This window comes from Pogona vitticeps, chromosome 1 (genome assembly GCF_051106095.1).
Source record: "Pogona vitticeps strain Pit_001003342236 chromosome 1, PviZW2.1, whole genome shotgun sequence".
Taxonomy (NCBI): Eukaryota; Metazoa; Chordata; class Lepidosauria; order Squamata; family Agamidae; genus Pogona; species Pogona vitticeps.
This window is the reverse complement of record NC_135783.1, coordinates 209,965,743-209,982,835: the sequence shown is the minus strand read 5'-3', so window position 1 is coordinate 209,982,835 and position 17,093 is coordinate 209,965,743. Positions and strand designations below refer to the sequence as shown.

Genomic DNA, 17,093 nt, shown 5'->3' with positions numbered 1-17,093 from the left:
CTGCCGGCAGCCGTTTTCACGCCCTGCCCTCGCTTAGCGAGGGCGCGAAAATGGCTGCCGGCAAGGGGAATCCTCGCTGAACGGGTAAGTAAGCAAGGTATTGGAACGCATTAAACTAAGTTTAATGCGTTTCAATACGTTTTCCCTACCCGTTTAGCGACGATTCCGCATAGCGAGGGTTAATCCGGAACGGATTAACCTCGCTATGCGGGGCACCACTGTATATAAAATTAAAAGTGTCTAATGAAATAAAATACATAAATAAATATGATTTGTCTCTTAGCCTCATCTTCTGTGCAACGGACTTACAAGAGCATGATGGCAGGCAATGAAGCACCTACAGGATGACGGCTGATCTACTGAATTCAACTACTGTAGTGCCCAAGGACTGTGCCATTTCTGATTGCCACGGTTCAATAGCCTGCCAGAGGTCTCATCCCTATTTCTTCTTCCAGGTGATGGGCTGTTTATATTTCATCTCCAATTATTTGAACCGTGTGCTTGTATCAGCTGTTTTCAGGGCCGGCGCTACCATTAGCTAGACTGAAGAAGCTGCCTCAGGCAACAGATTTTAGAAGGGCAGAGAATGGTGAGTTACTAAAGTTGTTATGCATGCTGTTTAGCTGCCAGCTTTGAAGAGAGATGCTTCTAGGCTTTCCTGCTTCATGTGCTTAAAAACAATTACATAAATCAAAGTAACTGCCTTTGGGTACTCTGCACCAAACAGGAGGAAGGGTGCCATTTGCTGCTCTGGCTCAGGAGGTACCAAATGAGCCTGGGCCATTCCTATTGCTATATGTAGGTGCAACTCTTGCTTACAGCTGGGAAAGGTGGACAGTATTTCTAAAAAAAGATGTGAGAAATGGAGAGGAAGAGGCAGCAGACCACGGCAAACAGCAGAAGGGTGTGTGCTTCGGAAAGGCAGCCGTGATGTTCTGGGACAGCAGAATGCAATACAAGGGGGGTGTATGTGTGTGCTCTCAAAGTGCAGTTCAGAGAGCCCGGCATCCACGGAGACCATGCAGTTGGGCTGAAAGTCCTATTGCTGAAGGCCAGGTTAGTGAATGAGGGAACAGGGTTAATCTGCTTGTATGCTGTAACTGGATTTATTTTGTTTGAATGTTGCTCTTATTGGTGACCTTGAATGCCATTTTTTAAAGGAAAGGCAGGAGTGGTGTGCTTATCAGAAACAAATAGATTCTTAAAATTCCAAGACTGCAAGTTTCCAGAGAAGAAAACACACTTTTGTGCCTCTCGAGGCCTTGCAGTTGTACCTTTCAAATGATGTTGCGGGCCTGAGTGAGCGTCCTGCGCTGCTCTTATGATCTGTTTTAGCTTTTGCCAAGGGGAAGAAGGGTGAGTTTGGGGCAGTCGGGGCGTCAGCAGCCAGTCAGTAAGACCTCCACAACATGGCTATTAAAAGCAAGCTCAATCTCAACAGGCAGCACCTTTAGTGAACCATTTGGTGAAGACCTTGATAGAGACATCCCCCAATTTTTCCTTTGTGTCCATTCTCTTACATTGTTTATATTCTTCCCTGCCTTCTTAAGATTTTCATTCGGGTTTTATTATTAGTTTGTCACTGGTGTTGGTGGGAACTAGCTGAACTGTGGCCACTCTGCTAATTAGACCAGGCCCCTATACATGGAGTAAATCAATTCCCCCCCCCCCAAAAATTTATATTCTAAATTGCCTGAATGAATTCTATTATGTTTTATTTTTAATTAATGTTTAATTAATTTTAATAAATAATTAATCTGAGAGTCATTTAAATTATTGATTACCCTTAATTAATTAGTGGAACAAAGAAGGCTTGAGTATTAATCATGTCGTTTGCTCCTGCTAGCTTCCACTACTTATTAACTCAAGCCCTGGTCACACGAGGTAAATGTTTTCTACTTCTTCCAGTACTTACCTCTGTCGTACTGAATTGTGGTCACATGGTTCATATCCCAGGACAAACATCCCAAGAACTTTTAGCAGTACCAATTTATTTCCTCCTGTTTGAATTGTTATTGCTGACTACAGCATGGTACCAGTTTATTTTCTCTCTTGCTTCAAGGGGCAATTTAACTCCTTGATTTTTATATATATTGATATACAGTACTGATATATCAATAAATATATATATATATATATATATATATATATATATATATATATATATATATATATATATATATATATATATATATATATATATATATATATATATATATATATATATATATATATATATATATATATATATATATATATATAACAAATCAGATTTCGATATATCAATATATCAGAAACAAGTCTCCCTCCAAAGTGCGTGACTGCATGAGCGTGCTTGACTCTGCCCCTCCAGAGAGCTTTTTTCCTTCCCCGTGCACCCACAGCTATCATTTCCAGCCCTTTTTGTTCTTGTTGCAACAGCACCTATGCGGGGTGGAGGGTGGACTCGCACCCAGGGTGGTGGAAATTAGAGGGCACATTGATAGGGAAGGGCTTTCTGTTTACAAAAGTGTCCCTCTGTTGCACTGGCTGCTTGTGCAGAAATGCATTGCACACAATGAACTTGGGATATCCACGCAGCAGTACTGGCAATCACCCACCCCACCCGAGATACTGGCATGCCAGCGTTGTATCTTCCCATAGGGGGGAAAATTACATGCTAGTAGTGTAACGGTGGCCCCCCTCCCCTGGTGACATACTTTTACCATTATATTAATGTATCGGGCATGACAAATTTAAAAAATAATACTGTGCACACTGCAGTAATGGCAGCCACTTTCCTGGGTTCAATTCTGAAAAATGCACACAGGCAGTCTTGGTAAGGAATGCACCAGTACAACAAAGGTACAAAATAACACAACCCTCCTGGTGATGGGGAAAAGTTCTGCAGCTATACCACTAGCTGGGAAAATGTCTAGATCTTGACTGTGTGTCCTGTGACCAGAAAGAAAAGCAACAATGACAAAGCTGGGGGATAACTAGAGAACAGTTCCCTCATGTGACCAGATAAGGGGTCTTGTTCTTCATGAATAAGAGCTTTCTATTGCTTGTTTATTAATTCAGGCTTTTCACCCCAGCCTGTCTGCACTGGTCTCTGCTGCTTAGACTATCTATCCCAGTTGACTCCTCTGTTAATTTCAGCTTTTTCTTCCAACTCAACACTTATATTGTATATCAAATTAGGCTTTACTTAAATATGCCCTGATAATCACAAATTCCTATAAAGTTTACGAACGCCTTGGTTAACGTAATTTTCAAGCAAAATCCATTGAAAATAATGCCTCGGTTTACGTTTTTTCCTGTTTTTTTGGGGAGTACGAAGAAAGTTTCCCAGGATGCCTTGTGCCTGGAGGTTTGTAGCACCGCCCCCGTTCCTATGGCAATAAGTGTTCCAGTTTACAAATTTTCTGCATTACGTAACATCCCGTAGAACGCATTAAATTCCAAAAACAAGGTACGTCTGTATATTAATTTAGACTATTTCTTTGTGTTGTGGTCCTAACCCTATTAAATGCTTATTCTTTTTGATACATAGAGAAAGAAGAGTTGGACTCATCCATTTGTAAAGAATCAACTTTATAGCTAAAAGACTAATATTCTCCCGTAGACAGTTTATAAAGCCTGGAGAGACTTAAGTAAAGGAGCCCATATTAAGGAAACATTGAAGTTCATATTGGCATCTTATTGAAGTATATCATCTAATTGGTAACCAAATATAATAGTGCATTTTGATTTTGCATAGTCTCTGAGACTAGAGCTAAAATGAGCAAAAAAAAGTTGTCCTTTTAAAACAACTGATTTGCTATCAAGTAAACAAAGTAAAATTGATAAATTTTGGGGAACTAAGACATCAAATAGATTCAGTGTCTTACAAGTTCTTTTTACTGAAGAATTGGAAAGCAGCTCACAGAAACAGGGATGGGATGATGGAATAAATTCAAATATAGAAGCAAAAAATGAAGTTTTCCATATTGAGAATCCATTGAAAACTAAGAAAGATGAATTAGGATGACAGACTCCTTTGAGAAGGAATCCTATGGCCAAGGAGCTGCATTAGAAAGTGAAGTGAATGCTACGCTGAAAGCACTAGGAAGAAATAAATTGCCAGGGGTAGATGGAATACTGATAGAATTATTTCAAGCAACATGGACTGAATCTGTCAAAATCCTATTCAGAGCCTGGAAAAGTTAGTTAGTTAGTTAGTTAGTTAGTTACTACTTAGTTAGTTAGTTAGTTAGTTAGTTAGTTACTTAGTTACTTAGTTAGTTAGTTAGTTAGTTAGTTAGTTAGTTAGTTAGTTAGTTAGTTTATACCCCGCCTATCTGGCCTAATAGACCACTCTAGGCGGCTTCCAGTATAGGATAAACAATAAAATAAAGCAAAAATTACATAAATCATACTATAACACACACAATACAAGGATAGAGTAGAAAATAAATAAAAGAAGATTAAACAGAAAAATCAGGTATTAGCTGGATAAGCTGGTTAACACTTATCTTTGCTGGCTGAGGGATTCAGGAAGTGTACTCCCTAAAGGTAACTTTTCCCTGAGCTCTGAAAGTAAGTTGATAAATACCTTCTGCAGAGGTATTATCCCTAGCATTACTAGCTATGGCAGTGGTCCCCAACCTTGTGCCTCCAGATGTTCTTGGACTTCAACTCCCAGAAATCCTGGCCAGCAGAGGTGGTGGTGAAGGCTTCTGGGAGTTGTAGTCCAAGAACATCTGGAAGCCCAAGGTTGGGGACCACTGGCCTATGGCACCCTAACGCTCAAGAGGGCATGACTGCTAGAAGAACAGAAAGACCATGTGAGAGGATGATGGGAAGATCTTATTTTCTGGTCCACTAGATGTAAAGGAAGAAAAACATGAACCAGCAAACCTGATTTCATGAATTAATAGAAAAATCTGGCCAAAAAAAGAAAAGAAAAGAAAAAGGATTACGTCTATGATTTATTTTAGGACAATGCAGACAAAGCTCTTGAGTTGGGGTTTTCAGTGACAACACATTGGTGTCAGGTTCTCTGGGTTAAGCCATTCCCGAGCAGCTAAAAAAAAAAAAAAGAGGGGCCAGCCTCACCCCATCCTCCTCCTTTCATGAGCCATAGGAAATTGTACCAGGTCAGTGATGCCTCGTGTATATCCAGCTAACCACTGAGAATCCTGTGGTAAGGAAAGCTAATGCAAACAATGGGGACTTTGTTTAGATGAACATGAGTTCACTCCCCTTTTATTATCAATGCATTGTTGTAACAGCATCTGGATCACATCCACGTTTCATAGGACTTGACTACTGAGATGATTCAGAGTTTGAAACACAAATTCCATTAAGAAAAATTATTCTCATTGATCCAGATATTTCTGTTATCTAACCATCACACTGAAAGTACTTACTGTGATGAAGATGTTTTTGTTTGTTTGTCATGTGCTGTCAAGTTGCATCTGACTTTCAGTGACCCTAATAGAGTTCGTAAGGCGTTATGAAATATCTGAGGAGTGGTATTACTGCTACCAACCAACAGGGAGCTTCCACAGCCAAGTAGAGATTCAAACCCATGTTTCCTGTATCCTAGCCCATCACTTTGTTCACACAACAACACACTAGCTACCAAGGCTGGCCTAAATATTTATGAACCAACAGAAGAGGCTCTGCTCCAGGTATACTCCATTGTGACAAGTCAAACTGAAAGAAATGGCATTCATACTCGTTACAATTCAGTCCATTGGTTTCAGTGGATGAGAAGCATATTTGTGGTGTTCAGTGGGAGTCTGACAAAAGTATATGCAGAGTTCCAGGATTAATTCTCACAACTCTGTATGGAATTAACATAAATCTATTTGACCCACCTACCTTCTTTGATTACTTTCTGTATTCTTGGTTTCTTGCAATCCAAGTTATCATTAAATGTCACTGAATATAATATGAATATAGAACCGCATATGAGATGATATTATTATTATTATTATTATTATTATTATTATTATTATTATTATTATTATTATTATTATTATTATTATTATTATTATTATTATTATTATTATTATTAGTAGTAGTAGTAGTAGTAGTAGTATTAGTATTAGTATTAGTATTATTATTATTAGTAGTAGTAGTAGTAGTAGTAGTAGTAGTAGTATCATCATTATTATCATTATTATCATTATTATCATTATTAACAGATATAAGTTTTAACAAAAAAACTAAGTATCTGTTAAATATCGACACAGTATGTATGCTGTTCCTAATATTGCCTTTTTCGTAGCTCTGATGGTGGTGTGATTTCTGAGATCTGCAACAGCTCATAGTACTGTGCAAAAGTATTCTTCTTCCACAAAAAGTGGAGAAAGAAACTAGAGGATTTGCTATCCTTGACTTGGTGGGGGAAGTGGCAGTGAGGGGAACTCTAGGTGAGAGTGACCATCTCCTTCTAGAATTCTTGATTTCAAAGGAAACGAAAGCAGAGTGTAGCCGCTGGATTTTAAAATTTAAAATTCTGCTGGATTTTTTTTTTAAAAAAGCCGATTTTAATAATCTCGGAACAAGGATAAGTAAGGTCCCATGGCAGGAGGTCCTAACAAGAAAAGGAGTCCAAGAAGGGTGGCAGCTTCTTCAAAAAGAAATTCTAAAGGCACAACTACAGACAATTCCAACAAGAAGAAAAAGGGGGGGGGGAGGCGGCAAAAAAAGGCGAGTGTGGCTTCACAAAAAAGCTCAGGGAGGACCTAAAAACGAACAAAAAATGTACAGAAAGTAGAAAGAAGGCCAGGCTACCAAGGATGAGTACAGACAATTAGCAAGGAAATGCAGTCCCATGGAGAAGCGTTCCATAGCCTGGGAGCTGCCACCGAGAAGGCCCTCTCCTGTATGCCCATCAGCTGTGCTTGTGCTGGCAATGGGACTGAGAGGAGGGCCTCCTCTGCTGATCTTAGTCTCCAAGAATATAGGGAATATATTTATTCATGTATGTACTTGTACAACACCAACAGCTGCTTTGCATACCTCCTCTCACCAGAAAAACTGTGTAAGGTAGATTTAGGGTGTGACTCGATGACCAAATTATCCTGGCCTGGATCATGCTTGATCATCCTAATCAGAGTTGCTTTAAGGTGCACGATGTCTTTTGGGATGATCTTTCTATCTTCATGTAAGAATCAGATGGTTTCAGGGTAGAAAACCACATCTCACTTCAAAGTGATCCTGTTTGACTCATCTCCCTTTAAAGACAAAGGGGGAAAAAAAAAGAAAGAATATAATTTATCTCCTTGTCGCATCCTGTTTCCTCCTCCATGATGGAGTGGGAAGAAGCCTTCATTTTGAGTGGTGTAGCGCAGTGGTCCCCAAATTTTTTGGAATCATGGACCGGTTGAGGGGGGTGGGGTCCATGCACAAGGGGGCGGGGGCACCCCCTGCATTTGCAGGTGAGCATGGCATGTTCACGGATGGGTGAACGGGTGCATTGGTTAATGGGCGTAGCGTGCTCATGGGTGAGGGGTGCGCACACCTGTGAGCGTGCCACACCCACCCGCAAACAGGCCGTGCCTGTCCATGAATGCACTCGCTCACTTGTGCAAGCACTCAAGCGCACCACACCCACCATGTGTGAGGGCAGAGGAGTGGGAGGTCTCTGCAGTCTGGGCCTGCGAAGCCCACAAACCGGCACTGGGCCGCGGACCAGGGGTTGGAGACCCCTGGTGTAGCACACCAGGGCTTTTGTTAATTTTTTTTTAACTTCCTCTCTCTTCCACAGGAGAGCTTTAATTTCCCAATATCTTTAAGTGGCTTAAGTAAAGCAATGGCTTCAGCTAGTGGTTCCCAACCTTCAGTAACCCAGGTGTTCTTGGACTGCAACTCCCAGAAGCCCTGGCCAGCATAGCTAGTGATAAAGGCTTCTGGGAGTTGCAGTCCAAGAACATCTGGGTTACTCAAGGCTGGGAACTACTGGCTTTAGCCATTCACTTTGGTTCAATCCCAGTGATCACCCATGTTAGAACCAAGCCAAAATCAGAGTGACTTTGGCCTTCACCAAAAAAAATACTATTCCCCAACACGGACCCAAAAAGGGTCAGGCAGGTGTGGATCAGGGATGAGCTGGTTCGTGATGGCCTGCAAGTCACGCCGGGAAAAGGAATAAACCAGCCCATCTCTAAACCTGACCAAACTGTGAGAAAAATCATCCTCTGATTGCACTCTTAATTGAGAGGCAGTGGCTAGCCTGACAGATATCCTTCCCTTCTGGCAACTGAAAACATAGTGGTTTGTTATGTTTAATAAAGTACCTGCTTCCCCAAATGGAGTGAACAGCAGCTTGTGAAGTGCACCTATAAAAGGCTCTATATACTCAGAAAATGCCAGGTATGAATGCCGAGTGTTATCTTCTCCTTTCTTTTCTCAGTTTTCCAAGATTTCTGTGTTTAAATTACTGCAGGTTTGTGCATTCTTTTCATCGATAACTCTTTCACCACGTCCTTGCCGTTGCCTGGCCACATTCTTCACCATGCCTCTTGTGCTGCTTGGCTTCGCCTGTTGAAAGGATTTGAACGTTGGTTATTTTGTTTTTGGTGCAGAGAAAAACGTGGAGATATGTGCCTAGTTTCTCACCCTATCCCTAGTAGAAGGAAAACACTAAGTCTAGATACTTCTGGGTTAAGGGAAATAAATAAAAAATATCTACAGAGAAAAGGGGGCAAAAGGAAGGAAGGGGTGGTCTCAAGGATTCTGAAACCCAGGGGTCAAAAAACCTTCTGACGTTAGTTCCAAGTAAAGGACACGCTCCCTACTGTAATCAAGAGTTAAAGCATGCAATATTTTGATTTTTTGCCCCAACAACATCCTCTTAGCTGCTCCGTTTCACTGCTTAGCCCACATGCCTTACAAATCCATCTGTATGTCTCTGTTTTCATCTGTGAAATATTGGAGAGTATGAGCTGTGAGGAGTCATTCAAAACATTGGGAGAGCCAAAGGCTGAGAACCACTGGAGTAAATGACACTGGGGGCAAAGGCAAAAAGTGAGTTTCTCCCTCTGGAACTCAATAGCCTTGATGTGTAACCATGTCTGTCTCTGTCAACTGTTCATTTCTGGTAGGTTGAGAGGAACTTGATTTTAATTGAGTGTTTTGCTTTGCTTTAATTTTAGCAGGCATGTTATAATTCATTTTTATTTTTTATTTATATCTCTCCTAAAGAAAACACATACAATCCCCATAGAGAAGTAATCTGTTCTTTTATCATGGTAACTCCTGAAGTAAAGCTCCTTTACTGTAATTTTAGATAAAATGAGAAGTCATAGTACTGCACAATATTGTTTCTGTGCAACAATATTGGCAAGAGAGGGTTTCACTTCTGTGCCTCAAATGACTACTAACTTTTGTAACAAATGGGAAAGTTTTATTTGTTTGTTTTTTGTGAACTCTGCCAATTGAATTTACTAGGGAATATACTCCTGTATTTGTGAGAAAGATCTCACAAGAAACAGACAGGGAAATGTTTGATTTAATTTAAGGAGGACTGAAATCAGAAACTGGAAGCATGGCCCGAAATTAGTGATTGTGAAATCCAGCCAATGTTTACTATTTTAACTGCTATTTATGTGAATTGAAGAATTAAATATACACACACATCTCTTTTTCCCACTCCTCCATTAAGTGTGATTTGAAAGTCCTTAACTTTGGCAGAATCATGCCTCATCTTTATAGAACTGTTTTATAATTATATGCAGTATAATTTATTAGTAAGTAACGATGAGCTGAACGGTTTCCTTTCTTTCCCTGAGACTCCGAAACGTGTTTTATTTACTCCTGCTTTTATTTGGTTTCATGTTATTACTATGCAAACCTTCTGCTGAGCATTTAATTAAACAAGTTATCTTAGTCAGGAGACTGGAAAGCTTGGTCTCTTTCAGAATATATTAGGCAGCTCAAATATGAAATGAAAAGAAAACAGAGTTTTGGCCAACAGAAACAAGTGACTCATTTCCTTGTGAAAACATACAAGGTTTCTGTTACTCTGGCAACCACGCTCACCATTCCAGAATAAAGTCTCCTTTCGCTGCCTTCAGAGCAGTTCTGTATGTCTGTTATAGTCTGTGTTTCACAGTGACCTCCCTTTGAACTATGTCCTTCAGCTATTCACAAGGGATTGTAAGCTATGCTTTAAATTCGATAACTTTTTGGTATGCGTTTTGTTCTCTTTCCTTCTGTTGTACATCAGAGGCATCAAAGATGCCCAGGATCTCCTGACTGACAGCGTCACAAGAGAAAACAACAAAAATCCACAGCAGCTAACATTGATATTAAATGCACATATCAAACACACCAGGTTTGTAAGCGGGAATTCTTGCAGATGCTTACACATGAGTCTGATGTGCTCATCCTACCAGGAGATCACAGCTCACATGTTTACTTCCCATGTGGAAGGTTGATTACTTCATGGCAGTGGATTGCTGCACGATGGAAGCGTCCATATGTTATTGTGCTATTATCTACTCAATCATCATGCAGGAACTTTGTGGAAAGAGACCAAATCAAAGGCTTAGTTCATAAACTTGGTGGCAAGAATGGAGTAATAGGATGGATGAGCCCCCAGATTCCGTGAAGGGTTGGATACAGGAGTGGTAAAAAAAACCATTGAAATCAGTAAGAATTAAGATAAGCCCCTATGCAAGGTCAGTCCCAAGGATTGTATGGGTCTTCTCTAAGCAGGACTAAAAAGAATCAGGACACAATGGTAACTGCAAGCAAGATTTTCTGTGCAATGAAGTTGCACATCAGAAGTAAAGCACTGGGTAAGGTTTTCAAGTTATTTTATAATTACATTTTAAAAATGTTATAGGCATTTTGAGCAATCCCCTCCCACATTTGTTTGTTTGTTTTTAATTTGTACCCCGTTCATGCAGCGGACAAGCCACTACTCTGGGTGGCTTCCAGGAAATAACAAAAATATACTGTACAACAATTTTTTTAAAACTGAACATACAAAAACAAAACCCCATTTGGCGAACCATGAACCGGCATAAACTCAGTACAAAACTAATATTACAAAGAGGTGAGGTTTGTAAAGGCCTGGGTAAAAAGCCAGGTTTTCACTTGCTTATGGAAGCTTGGGAGGGTCGGGACCAATTGCACCTCCACAGGGATGGAGTTCCAGAGTGGGGTGGCCACTATCGAGAAGGCCTGGCTTCTGGTTGATGACTTCTGGGCCTCTCTGAGAGTGGCCATCAAGGACTGAGAGGTGCGGGTGGAATGGAGGGACGACCTGAGGGAGAGGCGCTCTGACAGGTAACAAGGGCCTAAGTGGTAAAGGGCTTTATAAGTTAACACCAGTACCTTGAATTGGGCCCACACCCTTCTTATCAATTCTGAGAATTTTTCTTGTGTGCTTAATGTTGCCATAGGCCAGAATTCTGTTTGGCTGAGCCCATATTTCATTGCATGAGTGGATTGACATTTTCTGGCCAAGATCAAGGAAGCACCAAATACCTTTTTGTATAACTCTAGGCACAATTCTTTCTCACAGGGCAATTTCTGCTTGCAAGCTGGAGAGTGAATGGAACGACATGGGTGGAGCATAACACTCTGCCTGCGAAGCAATATGATTATGGCCATGATGAATTAAAGGGAAGATTGTGTTTATGACACTAATAATGTTAATGAATTACTTTTGGATAACTCACGACAATGAGCTATGCTAAAAACTGCTTTTCTAGAGTAACATTTTAAGTTCTTAAAAATACCAAGGAGACTTCACTTGAGGCAGCAGTTCCCCAAACTTGGGTATCTAGACGTCCTTGGACTACAACTCCCAGAAATCCTGACCAGCACAGGTGGTACTGAAGATTTTTTAGAGTTTTAGTCCAAGAACATCTGGAGACCCATGATTGAGAACCGCTGATTTAGGGTAACAGTATTTCCCAGGTGTATCTTAACAACAAGCAGCTGCCCATGATATTGAGAAGCCAGTGCTACGTGCTTCTTGTGATCCCAATGGAAAAAAATGCCTCTGAAATCCATGAAATCAGCCACTAATTTCCATTCATAATTTCTCATCATTTCTTCTGTGCCCAGAAAAATGCAATTCCAAATAGTAATGATGCACTCAACTGAAAAAAAGTATAAATTAATGACATCTGAGTGGAAAAGAAACAAGAGAGAAAAATCTAGTTGACTTTGTAAGATCAGCCAATTTTCCCTTCATTAAAATTAACATGCTGGGACACTTACATTCTGAAAATAGATAGATCAGGTTGGACCCATGTACTTTGAACAATAGATACAATCCAGTTAAAATAGAAAGCTTTCCACTGAGTATAATGCAGCCCCAGCTTCTATATCTCCTAAAAAAATTACTGGGGCAACTGTTTGATCTAGATATATCTTCATTATTTTCTCTGTTTTATGGATGTCATTATTTAAGAATACTGTAATATTTAAGAACACTATATTAGGCATGTGTCTTGCACACTGTCTTTGGGCAAATGTGCAAAACCAGACTGTAGCAGAGATATTTGTGCAACTCTGAAATGGCATAGGGCAGAGCAAGAAGCTGCTGTTTACCCTCCAGAGCAGAGCAACACCACAATAAAATGACCCCAAGGAGGAGCAAGTGAGAATGTAAAGGGTACAGGGCAGGTTGGACTTGATCTGCATGCCCTTTATTTATATACAGTGAAGGTTGGGAGGCCTCTGCCCACCTCTATCAAAAGCTTTTGGAAGTCCATATTTCTTTACACAATCATTTTTGGTATTCTCCAGCAGGTTTCATAATGCATCTTCTTGACTCTGCAGAAGAGACCCGTGGTGCAGTGATTGAACTGCAGTACTGTAGCCAGGCCTCTGCTCACAAACTGAGTTTGATCCCAATGGATTCAGGTTGTCAGCTCAAGATTGACGCAGTCTTCCGTTCTTCTTAGGCTGGCCAAATGCGTACCCAGTTCACTGGGGGGCAAATATTATTCAAATGTTGTTTGAATAACCATGTTGGAAAACCACCCAGAGAGTGCTTAAGCACTAAGTTGAAACAACACAATACAGTAATAACAACATTGTTGAAATTCTGGCTGTCAGTTATGAGAGTCAGGGTTATATCTTGTGTACAACATGGAAGCTGACTCGGAAAACCAAGTATAAGATTGTTTACTCTTGAGACTCCTGGTTGACGTTTGGTAAGCTTTTATTTTTTAACCTAATATATCTCATAGGCAGAACCTGGAAAGTTACTGAAGCTACTTATTAACTAAGCAGTGACAAGATGATGCTTTGCATTTTGAAGCATCATCCTATGGTCAAGTCAAAGTTTCTGACATTTGAACACCTCTCTAAGAGCCCTACAGAACTTTATAGACCCCTATGGAAAAATCAGAAGCCTGTGTTCTTCACTACTGGCATTTATCCCAATTAAAGGTTAATTTCAGAATGAAGACAGATAATCATTTCCAATTATATCAAAATTCATCTGAGTATCATGGTATAAGTCATCATTGTTGCAATAATTCAGCTTGTCTGATTCTGCAAACTTTATTTATGTATTCACGAAGGCTTTCACGGCCAGGATCTGATGGTTGTTGTGGGTTTTTTGGGCTCTTTGGCCGTGTTCTGAAGGTTGTTCTTCCTAACTTTTCACCAGTCTCTGTGGCCGGCATCTTCAGAGGACAGGAATCAGAACTCTGTCTGTGCTCTACATTTTTTATCTACATTGCTTCTGTATGTCATATGTATGCAAATATTTCAACAATTGAAAACATCCATAAGTCTTACAGCCATACTGATTGTGTTGCTGGCTTCTGGAAATGAAGTCTGCTACTGTACTGTTACATGACTGTTGTTGATATCTGGTGTGTGTGGCATGGTTTTGTCAAGATTTGAATTCCTGTGACTTCTCTCCCTATGTTTATAGTTCTTTCAGTTGTTTTCCCATTCCTTTCAATTTTAAACAATCTCTTTTCCAAGGACAGGGTGCACCAAGAACATTTTTTAAAACAGGAATTTCTATTGTTGTTCCACCAACTGTAACTCCAAGGGCTTGTAACTCAGAATCTGGCAAGCTGCCATTATGACGATAAAATCATTGTTTTAACGAAAATTGTCTAGCGGAATAAAGGTGCAGCAGAATAAAGCATCTGTTGCACCAGGGTCTTGGAAAACCAGAGTATTGTAATTATAAAGAGTGCAAGGTGTAGGATCTGCATCCTTTGTTTATGCTTTGTTATCATTTGCAAAACATGTTCAACTATCTGGAATGTTATGGTATAGGGACGTTTCTTGGCTGGAGAGCTGGCTAATTGTTTTGCAGTTAATTTTTTTGATTATTGCTGAAGTCTCAATTCTAAAAACACTTTAATTTTCAGGGCTACATTTTCAGTTGCTGTTGTTATGTGTCATCAACTTGTCTCAGATTCATGGTGACTCTATGAATGAGTGATCTTCAGAATGTCCTGTCCCCTGCTCGACTCTTGCAAACTCAGGTCTGCATCTCATATTTTCCTGCCTCTTTTCCTGCTGCTTTCCACCTTTCCCAGCATTATTATCTTTCCCAGGGAATACTGTCTTCTCAAGGTGTGCCCAAAGTAGGACAACCTCAGTTTCAACATTTTTTTTTGCCACCAGAGATAATTTAAACTTGATTTGATCTAGGAACCCCATTTTTTGTCATTTTGGCAATCCAGGGTATCTGCAAAGCCCTCCAGCACCACATTTCACACAAAGCAATTTTTTTTTCCTGTCAGTTTTCTTAGTTGTACAGCTTTCACATCTGTACATGGTGATCAAAAATACAAGAGTGTGGATGATCTTGGTCTTGGTCTCCAGTGACACATCTTTACACTTAATGATCTTTTCTATTAATGGTCTTTTCTTCGTTGTTGCCCTTCCTTGTCCCAGTTTTCTGATTTCTTGCTACAGTCTGCCTTTGGATTGATGATTGAACCAAGGTATACAAAATTGCTAACTATTTCAATTTCTTCATGGTCAGTGTTACAGTTGAGTAGTTCTTCTGCAGTCAAAATGTTAGTTTTCGTAACATTCAGCTGCAATTCTGCTTTGGCACTTTCTTCTTTTACTTTCCCTAACAGTTGTTTCAAGTCATTGCTTCGTTCTGCCATTAAGATGGTGTCATCTGCATATCTTACATTACTGATATTTCTTCTACCAATTTTCATTCCTCCTTCATCTGAGTCCACTGCAGCTTTCTGCATGGTATGTTCTGTGTATAGTTTGAACAGATAAGGTGATAAAATGCACCCTTGTCTGACCCGATTGCCTATAGGAAACTAGTCGAGGCTTAAATTTCCCTTTGATTTCTTGGATCTTGATTTCTTGGATAATCTTTGTTTCCCCCTTTTTGTTCTCTGTTTCTTTGTACTAGTTGTAGTAGTACTTCTCTCTCTATGTGACAATCGCTGAAAAACTGCATTTAAGGTCTGACCCTGCTTCTGTCATCTTCTGCTTCTCATCTGCAATATTGTATGTTCCATCATCCATCTAGGTTTTTCTTTTCTTTTTACTACAGGAACTGTCTTTTTGCATTATTTTCTGATAATATCTCTGGTTTCAATCCACAGTTCTTCTCGTTCATGGTCAATTGAGTTTAGTAGTGCAAATCTGTTCTTGATGTGGACTTTAAATTGTAGCAAGAATCTTCCAGGAGGTTCTGGACCTAGTATCTGCATCTCTTGCCAAGTGTATACTTAGCACCACACTTTGTGCAATGCAGAGGTATGCACAGAGGCGCTCTCTCTGGCAGGCTTATTTTATTTGAATGTACCTGTTGGTTTGAGGAGAAGCAGACAAACATACACCCAGTCATGGGCTCAGCTGTTCCTAGTTCCCGGTTCCTGTTTTTTCTACATCTCCCCTTACTTATTTTAACACTCTATACACACAAAAATTCACATCTTGGCACTACCACTCTGCAGTTAAGGATGGCTGAATCATGCCATTGTATTCGTTATTGTTAACAACAAACTTTCCAAGCTCTGCTTAGAGTTTTTGGTTTGAAATCTGGGAGAACTGGGTACAGGGAAATGTCCAAACTAACCAATAACAATTCAAGTCATGACAGAACTTTCTGACTCATGCAGCGTTACTAAGTTAGCTGCATTACTGAAAGAGTATCCTGTCTCAAAGCTCAGCAGTAAAAGGTTGTTTTTGAATCCAAAGTGGTTGTGTCTGATTCCTGCCTGGCAGAAATTTGATCCTTTGACAAGACCAGGGCTATTACAAGACTCTCAGATCTTACTCATTTGTGCTGCTGAAGTAACATAGGCAATTAGGAAGATATCATAAAATTTGTAGAACAGGTTTTATGTTTATCATGGGAAAAGCTGTAGTCCACAAGAGACTAGAAAAAATTCATACATACTCAAAGCTTATAAGCCAATGGTTACTTGATGGGAATGAAGGAAAAATTCTATGTGGATAAGGCATTTTATCATCAAAGGCTTTCTTGCACTAATTTTTGTCCAAAGCTTCTAACAGGCTACTGTATGAAGCTGGGTATTTTGTCTAGAAGATCACCAAGAGGCATGTGATTTTGGTTAGGTAACTAGTGAAAACACATATTCGTTTTTGGAGCCTGGTGATGGATTCTGATAGAGCCTCTTAGTGATGAATGGTTCATTTAAACTAATGAGGCATACACAATAATTACACTATTGTTTCCCTTCTTTTGGGACGTGGTGGCGCTGCGGGCTAAACCGCAGAAGCCTGTGCTGCAGGGTCAGAAGACCAAGCAGTCGTAAGATCATATCCACGCGACGGAGTGAGCTCCCGTCGCTTGTCCCAGTTCCCGCCAACCTAGGGGTTCGAAAGCATGCAAATGCAAGTAGATAAATAGGGACCACTTCGGTGGGAAGGTAACAGCTTTCCGTGTCTAAGTCGCACTGGCCATGTGACCACGGAAGATTGTCTTCGGACAAACGCTGGCTCTATGGCTTGGAAACGGAGATGAGCACCGCCCCCTAGAGTTGAACATGACTGGACAAAAATTGTCAAGGGGAACCTTTACCTTTACCTTTACCTTCCCTTCTTTTGTTTATCCTTCCTTTCACCCAGTGTCTGTCAAATCACCTAGGAAATGTTTAATCAAATATCATTGTGAGGGCTGC

At 40.2% G+C, this 17,093-nt stretch overlaps 1 long non-coding RNA gene across 2 annotated transcripts in view; it reads left to right on the top strand.

Moving 5' to 3' along the window:
* The first annotated feature begins 811 nt into the window (after nt 1-811).
* Nucleotides 812-17,093, top strand: part of LOC140702498 (uncharacterized) — a 35,659-nt gene continuing 19,377 nt past the window's right edge. The window contains exon 1 of one of the 2 annotated variants that reach the window (XR_012081682.2): nt 812-1,056. This is a non-coding gene — a long non-coding RNA (uncharacterized LOC140702498). Of the gene's footprint in view, nt 1,057-2,652; nt 3,455-17,093 lie in introns of those variants that run through there. The other variant, XR_013536666.1, reaches the window with a different exon arrangement.